Raw genomic sequence first — 11,245 nt, 5'->3', positions numbered from 1 at the left:
GAAGGCAAACCTTGGATTATTCAAATTTTTCAAAAGGTGGGATTACTCACGGGTAAATGAGCCATAGATTGGATTATTCATAATAACTTTTCTATTTTTTTAACCACTTTATGTTTATCCACTCATAGAAAAAAAACATTACTATGTGCTTTCTTTGTTACATACAAAAATTGACATTAATAATGTACTTTTTGTTATCTGCTTGTGAATAATTTTTATTTTTAGATTATCTTTTAATAATTCAACAATTATTCTTAATTCGATGTGAATAATTCAACTTTTATCTTAGTTTGCTGGTAGCATATCCGATTGTTACCTATTATTTGTAATAATAATATATTGTGGGCAAATGTATGACAGATGTTAGATTATTAAAAAAAATTCAAAAATGTGATTAGAAAACAATTAAATATAGTGGATTAAAATAGTGAAGTATTTAAAAATAATAAAAATAATATAGAAATAAAAATGGTAAGATTATATCCAAAACTACAATTAAATAAATTTATTAAAACGAATAAAATAAAAAATAATACAAATTAAAAATGACATACTAGTATCACATAAAAGTTCGAGCTTATTTTTTCCAACCCATTACACACAAATAAATACTTTATGTACATCATACATTTATACAATAGTTCACCATTGAGTTATATGCTCCCACATTCCTTTTGCGATTGCCCATTTATCTAAAAAATCACACATTTTTTAGATTACTAAAATAAATAATCTCATAAGGATGGGGAGTGCATAATTTTGAGTCTTGACACATATTTACATACATTACATACCAACAGGCAACTTTTTATTCAAGAAAATCCTGCTTGGACTTTTACTAATCAATTAAAATAAACGTTACAAATTGTACTAATCATCAATTAAATCTTAGACACATATACATACACGTATAGATAGTGGTGTTCAGAAGTCAAAAGGAACCTGATGATTCGACTTTTTTTCGACCTTATAGAAAAATCCGGCTTGGACTTGACATCAAAAATAGATTTACAATTATATAGAAACTAAAATAGACACAAAATTTAATTTTGAATTAATTCAAAACATTTATTTAGAAATCGATCTAATAACCTAAATGCTAAATGAATACCTTTTTAAGTATGAGCAAGACGATTGTTTCTGTCGAGAAAAACGATTATTGCTTTCGCTTCAACGATGGGCTGCGAAATTAAAAAGGATATATACAGCTATTAATTAACATTGTTCATGATCAATATGACAATATATACAACAAAAATTTAATTTAAGAGATGGAAAAACTAACCTCATAATTCGGTGATTTGTAAATGAAATGGTCGACAAAAGAAACGAGTAGCTGACATATCTGGAATCATAGACTTCACCACAAACTTGTCCCCACTCTAGATCGTGTAACATCAACATACACATATAATTTATCAATTAATAAAGGAAAATTTACGTTTGAAAATTTAGGTGATTTTGTTTTAAAAATTTTACCTTTTTTATTTTCGAAAAATTTGATCTTTGTTATTGTTAGTGTAAGTACCAAAACTCATGACTTTAAACATGTGATTGAACTGTGCGGAGAAGGATTGTAAGGATGTGTCAAGTCGTAGTGAATTGGTGTTTGAAACGATCAATAAAGTGACTGATGTAAATTGTATGAAGATTACTAAAGGGTGCAACAATGCCTTGAACGAGGCAAAACATAGGAAGTGAGTTGTTTGAACAAGGCAACACGAAAACAACAAACAAAAGGCACCAAAGAAAGGTGCCCGTTCGAGCACAAGAAGTGCTCATTCAAGCGCACTGTGAATCTGCAGACAATGGCTCTCTAATCTGAGTGCTTGTTCAAGCAAGTGTGAGGCTCGTTCGAGTACTTTTCCAGGATGCTTCCAATGGTTAGTTTTCATACGCTTGGGGCATTGAAAGGGTGCAATACTTCTTGTCATGGCTATATTTATTATATGGTGTTAATTGTGCTTTGATGGTGAATTATGAGGAAATTATAAAATGATGTATCCCACCTCTATAAAAGGGTACATCATCCATAGAACCAATCACCACAACAACACATTTTAAGAGGGCTAAATCAAGAGTGAGAGCTAGTGTCTTTACCAAAGAATTTCTTACTTTGTTCTAGTATTTGTGATCGTGATAGATTGTTCTCAACATAGAGAGGTTTATTTATATTGTATTGTTGAATTATTACAACCAAACTATTGTTAAGGGGAAGGTGTTCAAGATACATCATAAGTCATTGTGTCCATTTTTTCATTGTTTCTTATTGTTATTCTCATCTTGTTTTTCATTGATATAATCTTATATAGCTTTTATGTCAGCTATTTATTTTCTTTTAAAGATCCAAATGGCTCTTAAACTGTTGAACATGTTAATATTTGACTTAAATGACCACGTGTCACCTGTCAACTAAAATTGATACTTGATATTTTCTTAGATAAAAAAATAATTAGAAAAACTAATAAAAAAATGCAAAAAGAAACCAACAACAATATCCCCATCCTCCCACAACCTCTTCCCCCATCCCACCTCCATTGTACTCACAAAAAACCCCACTCTCCCACCTTTCCTGTTGACCGTTGACCGCCACTTCCTCCACTTCAACAACATCCCCTGTAAACACCCATTCCTACCCTCATCCACTTCAACAACATTCCCTGTAAACACCTACCCTTACCCTCCCAAGTAAAACAACCCACTCCATCCCCTCCGCAGTAGCACTCACCCCACCTAAAGGTGGTATTTTACAAAAATAATCAAAATGTAAGATTTTTAAAAGAGAACCACCTAAAAAAGAAATTTTTAAAAGTAAATTTTTCATTAATTAATAGAAAATAATAAAACAATTTTTTAACCTATTTCCAGGTGTATTTGTTTAAAGAATAAAATTAGTAATTATTTAAAATTTCATTTAGAATATTCTCTAAAATATTACTACCTCCTATTCAGCTGAATTGTCCCATTTTTTTTTTGGCACTATTCACTTATCACTCTTAATTTGTATTTTACTCTTAATCTATAAGTTAAAATATAGTCATATGGGATCTTGTTTGATTTGTCTCAATACAAGGATTATTAATATCAACTTTTTATAATTTTTAATTAAGCATAATTTGAGATATTAAGAGTTAAAATGTTGCCTCGGCAAGTGTGAAAAGTCAAATGGGACAGTTCAGCTGAATAGGAGGGAGTATTATATTTACCTATTTTACAAGATATCTTCTATTAAATTCTAAACAATTATCAAATTTATTGTAATAAGTAAATTATGATAAAAATAGTAATGCTTTGCATATGTTTTAGCTCTTCGGATAATGTTTTGTAACATCTAGTAAAATCAACTCTTGAAATTTGCTAAATATGTATATATATTAAAAATAACAATTTTAACAACTAGTCATTTACAATGACCGTATTATTTTACCGCTAATAGCTATTCTCACAAAAAAATTTTCCAAAGGGATCCAATATTAACATTTAAATATTTAACACTATGTTTAGATAAAATTTTAAGAGGGATAGGAAAGGAAGGTAAAGGAAAAAAGAGAAGGGAAAGAGAGCGATCAGTGATGGAAATATCTATTATTTGGATAAGAAGGAAATTGTTAGAGTAGCCTAACGAATGTGAAAGCATGGGCCTAAAGGTGGCACAAAATGTTGATGACCATGGCTAGATGGTGCACTAATAATATATGCAAGTATTTAGGTGATTTAAGCAATAAAAGTAAAGCAAATATTAACAACAAGATTTAGGTGGTTTACCATTAATGAAACTACATCCACCATTCTAGGCTAGTATATCATTATGTATTTAAAGTAAAATAAGAGTTTGAAAGCTCATTACAATATTGAATGAATTACATCAATGGAGTTGAGTATTTGTGAGTTATACATTTGAGTAGAGAATAAATAGAGTGGTAATGATAGATAATGGGAGGCTTAAGCTTTGTAGCTTGGCTCTTCAACAATACATACAACACTAAAACAATATATAGGCAAAAGGAGGAAATTAGGGCAGCAATGTACGCAAGACATGATGCCAAAATAAATCCATCAAAGGGTTCGCTTGACCCACGCTCAGGCGAGCAGGCAGGTCGAGCCAGCAGCAGGCACTATTTTGCCTTAATTATCAATGGCAAACCCATAGGAAACACTTCATATACTTGTTTTATGCACACAATGGGTGTCTGTACTATTTCATGACTTGGAGTGTCCTTTACCACTCATTATAATACATCCTTAAGGTCTAGTAATCTTAGTTTGTTACTTTTAACCTTTAAGACTAAATTCTTCTATGTTTCAAGTGTCATGTAACACATGACTAAGAGTTGCAAGACTCAAGTCACACACTCTTTTAGGAATTGAAAGAAAAATAGAGTATACAAATTCTAAATTAATTAAATAATATCTATAATAAACACACTATAGTTTAATATTAATGAAAGCTTTACAAAAAAGTTTGAATATGAACAATTTCTACTTAACAAGTTGATTTTCCTTCTAAATATTTTCCCTTTTGGAAAGATTTGGTTATTAACAACATTAAGGACATTAGTGATTAGTCCCTCTATTTCCTTCCTTTTAAATCCCTTTTTCTCTAAGTTGGATAACAATTTTGGAGAGAAAAGAAAGGGAGGAAAAGGGAAGGGAAGGAAGGAAAAGGCAAAGAAGAGAAATAAAAGGGAAATAACTCTTATTTATATAGGAGGGAAAGAAAGGGAAAGAAAGGGAGATAAAAGTTATCTTTTCAAATCTTTTTAACTTTAGAGAGATTGGAACCTTGACAAAAAGTGTCCATCAAATCTTTCTAATTTTTTTCGTTCTAAATCCCTTCCGTTCTATTTTTTGCTATCCAAACAAAGAATTTTCCATCCCTTTAAATCCCTCCCTTTTCTTTCCCTCAATTTGATTCCATCTAATTACACTTTAAAATTATTATCCAAACAAAGAAAATTATTTCTCTCTAACTTTCTCTCTTTCCTTACTCTTTAAATCCCACCATCCAAATATTGTGTAAGTGTTGAATAAAAAGATTATGCACTACATGATAAATGCATATACCTTAAGGGGTGAGATAAAAGTAAGTGACAATTTGGAGAAGGCCAGACCACCAATGCTGTGAAGTGCACCATCATCTAGACCAATACTTCTTGCTAGCTCATGACTTGCTGCATATATAAACATCAATTAAAAACACTAATGGGTTACTTTTTTAACTAATAACTAATAATCTTAAACTTATTATTGAAGTTTAATAACGGTATTATATTAAAATTAAAATTAAAATTTTTATATATTAGTTAGCGTTGAAACTCAATCATTTAAGTAAAATTACTTACCAAGTTTACAATAATTACAATAAACAGAATTGTTAACAACTTCATATCGATCCAATTCATAGCCACGTACTTTCAGCTCTATTTCTAATACCCCGTTTATTCTAAAAAAACAATAGTAAATGTATTATCATTCAATATTCATCGTAAGGTACTCAAGAATAAATAGGTATTTTTCCATGGACATTTTGTAGAATCTTTTCGAGTAAGGATAAAATTTCATTGAATTACGATGGAAAATGTAAATGAGTGATAATTAATCTTACAAATAGTTAATCATTTTGTCAACTAACCAACTCAATCTTACAATTGTATTAAAAACCAATGTAATTGTAAGTTACGGATTTAAATACAATTTACCTTTATTGAAATATTTAGCATTATATATGAGAAATATATGTGTTCATCCATAATTCTAGCCAAATACTCTCATATGAATGAGATGTATAGAGTATACTTCCTCCGTTTCAATATACTTTACTCAATTCAATGTGTTATTTTGATCATTTATATATTGAATTATATACATCTAAAAATTATAAAAAGTTAATATTATGAAAGTATGCGACTAAAGCGATTCAAATAAAATCCTAAGCGATTATACTTTTTCTTACAAAAGCGCAATATATAAAATAAATTTAAACAATAAATAATATCAATAATCACAATGTAGTGAGTATTTCAAAGGGAGTAAGTATAAGATATCTCTGGACTTCAATTATGAGCAACTATTAATAGAAAGTTATAAGTAGATCAAACATACCCATTGCCAATTAAGGAATGACTATCAAAACACGGCCGTGGATAAATGGACAACCGGCGAGACAATATGGAACATAAGAGAAGACTCAGGTTAGCAACGGACGGTGGTTGTTGAGAAACCGAAATTGGGTTTTTAATATTGGGTTGTCGGATTGGGAAAGCTACTGTTTTTGGACGGGACACCATATTTGTTGGTTTAAACATAGTAAGAGCTTGCAATAACACCATTTTCTAGTGTTGATTTTCAAATTGTTTGGTTTTTGTAAAAGTGTTCTTTGTTTCTTTAGTCATGAAATAAACATATAAAGTTTCCAAATTAATGAATTATTTATAGGAAACATTAATATTAATAATTTAATTTTTTTACTTATTTACCATGAATAATCCTATTTTTAGATTATTTATTAATAATTTAACATTTATTTTTAGTTTGCTATCAACATAGTAATAGATTATGTTGATAGCAAATTAAGGGCAAAGATTGAAATATTATAGAATAAAAGGTTATACTACTAGCAAGCTCAGGATATAGGATAAATTATTAAAAAATAATTAAAATATGAGATTGTCCACAGCACATAGGTAATAAGTTGAATTATTAATATCAATTTTTTTTATTTGTTAGTATAAATTATGATTATCTATTTACAGAATGATGATGATTCATCTTTGTTTTGTATGATTTGTCGAATATTTTACCAGGTCACACAATAATACTTCTATCATGAATTTATGATCAGTTGATCATAATATTATATTTCATGTGTCCCACTTTTTTGTACCGTTTATTTTTTGTTATTTCTTATGTTGATATGTCTCATTTATTGTGCATAATTTTTATTATTTTTGTTTTGAAATATTTTCTATATAAGGATTTTTGGTACCATTCATCATTTAAGTTTATACTGTGGCTAATATATATGAAAAAAGTATAATTAATTGGAATCTTAATTAAATTGTTAAATCCCGTATTTTTATAATATTGGTTTTATAATTACGTAAAAAAAATATAAAAATTATATTTCTATCACTTTTTTAAATCTCATTCATAAACTTTAATTTTTTTTTTCCATTCACATATTTTATTATCTCTTCATTGTAAATGCATCATTTTTTTATTAAATGCATGGTTCACGAATTTCAATTATATTGCTTATCTTTGTTCTTTCCACTTCTCTTGTCTATTTTTAGAACAAATGCAAGGGGAATGTGGAAGAAAAACAATTAGAGAGCTTTTAGACAGTTTATCTCTTTGTTTTTTTAATGAAAAATGTCCTTATTAAGATCTACATCTTGACTTATTCACCCAATTTTTTATTAAAGGATTTTATTCCATTTTTCTAACCTATATTTCCTTTGCTCTTTTTTTTTCAAAGGATTAAAAAAGTTGTGGATCTTTTGCAAGCATGTCACACAACCTTAATGTAATATTATTTTATTTAATGAAAAAATTATCATTAATAATTCAACTTTTGGTCTTCTAATGTGAATAATCTTACGTTTAGATTATTTTCTAATAATCAAATATTTATCTTTTGATCACTGTTAATAATCCAACTTTTGTCTTACTTTGCTGATATTAATACCTTATTATTAACTATTATTAGTAATAGAGTATGTTGTGGGCAAATATATGACAAAAATTAAATTATTAGAAAATAATCAAAAGATGAAAATGTTCACACCAGGTGGACTAAAAACTTAACTTATTAAGATCAAATTTTTCTTATTTTAGATATATTTTAATTATTAAATATGCGTTTACATTGATGACTAAACTTACAAGAGAAATACATTTTAGGATTTTAGTTGCTTACTAGTTTTCTTTTATTATCAATAAATTTTAAGATTTTATAATATATCGATATAAAATGCACAAAGCATGATTTTTTTTTATCTAATCATATATCTTTTTTTTCAAAAAAAATGATTGTCTTGATAACTTATATGTAGGTCTTCATAACACATTGACTAAATAAACATTCAACACCCTACCCAACCCTATTTTATCAACCTTGCTTCTACCCTACCCTATATGTAACACCCCAAGATTTTAATGACGTAATTATTTAATATTTTAATAGTTTTTAAAGATTTTACAATTATATTTAATTATTTCTGAATTAGTTTTAATAAATTTCTTGCATACATGAACTTAAATGTTAACTTATATATATATATTGAAAATATAGCTACGATTTTTTTTAAATAAAGAGGTTCGAATCAAAATGATTATTTTATTAAAATGTGTGAGCCACGAAGAGTCTCTTAGTTGGGTCTCGCAAGAAAATGAATCGAGATAAAAATAAATAAATAAACCTAATGATAAATAATAATAATAATAATAATAATAATAATAATAATAATAATAATAATAATAATAATAATAATAATAATAATAATAATGATAATAGCAATAACAAGTATAAAACCCGTGAAAACCCTAAATGCTCAAGTAGAGCCGTCATTTTCCTTCCTCCCTCTTCTCCTTCTTTCTCTCTTCTCCCCTTGTGCCGCAAGAGAGCAGTTGGGCCGCCACAGCCGCTGCACGGCCCCACAGAAACACCACTAAGCAGCCCGACCTTCCTCCTCACTCCCACGTGCAGCCGCAGCAGCAGGCGGCTGCAGTTGCGCCTCTCAGCAGCAGGCGGGTGCGGGTTCGCTTCACCATCGGCTCCGCGCAGTCCTCCTCCACCACCAACACCTTGAGTCATGCCATCACCACAAGAACCACCAACCTCTTGACCCATTTTTTAGTTTCACCCATTGTAAGCCATCTCTCACTTTTCAAATTGATTAATTTACTGGTTCTAACTAGAATCTACCATGTTTATGAGTTGTGTGTTGATTGTGTATTAGTCTCATTGAATACTAGTATGGGTAATAGTTAAAAGAATTATCCTTGAACATGTTTATGACTTAGGGTTTGAAGTGTGATTTGAATATGTGGGTGATGTGTTGGTTTTGTATTAGTTTTTTTAAATCTTAGTACGAGTATTAATTAAATATGTTATCTTTGAACACGAAATGACTAGGGTTTGGATTTAGAAATGTAATCACTAATGATGTGTGTTTTATGCTATATTTTGGGTGATGTGATGATTGATTAAATAACCTTAAAAGTTGTTTTGAAACTTAGTCGATTGATTGTTGTTGTAATAATTAGTAATGGTGATGACTGTAGCTGAGTGTGGAAGTGATTTTGGTTGTTAAATTGGGAATAGTAGTTGCTAATTGTTGTGGATTGATTGTTGCGAACTACAAGTACCCTTATTAGGTTGCCAGTGAAGTCATAATGCATAGTGTTAGTAAGGCTTTGAACATAGTGTCAACTTGTTGAGAATTATTAAAGTTACTTGTTATGATGTCTTGATTATAGCTCTTCCTAACCTTGAAGAATATAATAGATGATATTGCGATGTGATAAACTTAAGATTCGTCATTGTCGTCATATTAGCACTACATTAACATCGTAAGATCTAAGTGTGAATTGATATTTGTCTTAAAGTAACGTGGATCGATATAACTCAAATTGGTTGATGTAAAGGAATGATTCACACGATCCTTTTTTCTCTTAAATTGAAGGGAAGACTTATGTTGTGTTGAGTTAATGATTTTTGACTTGTATTGAATAAGTTATGTGTGTGCTAAAGTAATCGAAAACTCATGTTGAATGGGTGATAGTGGTTACTTGGGCATTTAGTTGGGTATGGCAAAGTAGTTAAGGGAACTTATTAGTTCTACTCATAACTTATATAGGTGCCCATTTCATATGAGGAAAGTAGAGCCTTAGTTGGGTGATTTTGTGACTTTTGATCGTGCAGTGACGCTTACAGGTACGTACACGCAGTAACTAACCCTTATATGCAATTTGCTTTAAGACATTATTGTTTATTGTAATTGGGTTTGGGCGTGCTGCTATCCTAGGGCGCTCATTATTAATCGAAAGTGGAAGTTATACCCATCTGATAAAGTATTAGATTATGATTAGCTGGCGTGACTCAACTGGATTATGTCCGGTTGATTTATTAGTCCCCTAGGTGAGGTTCGACAGGACCACCGTAAGGGGGGTATGAGCATGCTTGGGTCACTGGGCGCCGGATGGCCAATACCGCCCTTTGACCGAGGTGTTACCATGCGGGCCTTGCAAACCCCAATATGGTGGCCTCTTCACTGGTTTAGAACCCCAGTGTGTTAGTTTTTTTCCCGAAGGTAGGGCCCGAGAAGGTCAGCTGGAGGGAGCATGAGCTCGTACTTTGCCATGGGCACCAGATGGCCGATAACGCCCTTAGCCGTGTCACTATGCCAGGATGTAGAGAACGATCCACTAATAGAAAGTTATTCAGTGATAGAAAGTTTATTCATTGATCGAAAGTTATTTAATGATAGAAGGTTCATTCTTTAGTAAAAAGCGTACGCGTTGATAGAACGTTTACTCTTTGATAGAATATTTACTCATTGATAGAACATCTACTTATTGATAGAATAGTTTATGCTAGTGCGAAGTGTGCCTAAGTTATGTTACCTCAAGGGTATTATAGACTATGATCACACTTACCTTAAGATAGACAAGCTCTATAAGGTCATGTGTTAGGTATTCTGTTAATGCCTTGGTCGAGTTGAACTATACGTGTTTTGCAAGAGTTATTTTTGAAAAGAGAAGCGTGAAGACCTGGATTCTACCCAAGAACACATGGTTCGGGTTGGAAAGCACGTAATGAAATTAAGAAGTGTAAGTGGCCGATAAACGGTTACTATCTGTGCTTGCGTTTTATGAAATCATCTTATGTTGTTTTATGATATAATGCTATCTAGTAGTTGGCCTTATTATATTTGATGCTGGTTACTGACGTGTACATGTTTGTGTTTATGTTTGTTTGTTGATGACTTTCTATGATTGTCTTGCTATGACACATTGGCCTTTGGTCTAATGTCGAGCAGCAGGAGGATCATAGACAGGCGTAGCAGGTACTGGAGCTTCTTTTGCATTGCATTGCATTTAGGGAGAGTGATGAGGATCATACCGCTATCTTTCGATTTTGTAGCTCTTATTATCTTTTGTAAACTTTGGTTGTATATGTTTTGTTATGAGGCCTTGTGTCCTCCCTCGTATATTTGTATTTCCGTTGCGTAGTTTATAACTC

The sequence above is a fragment of the Amaranthus tricolor genome, chromosome 1 (genome assembly GCF_026212465.1).
Source record: "Amaranthus tricolor cultivar Red isolate AtriRed21 chromosome 1, ASM2621246v1, whole genome shotgun sequence".
In the NCBI taxonomy this organism is placed as follows: Eukaryota; Viridiplantae; Streptophyta; class Magnoliopsida; order Caryophyllales; family Amaranthaceae; genus Amaranthus; species Amaranthus tricolor.
The sequence above is the reverse complement of the archived record's forward strand: the minus strand, read 5'-3'. Positions refer to the sequence as shown.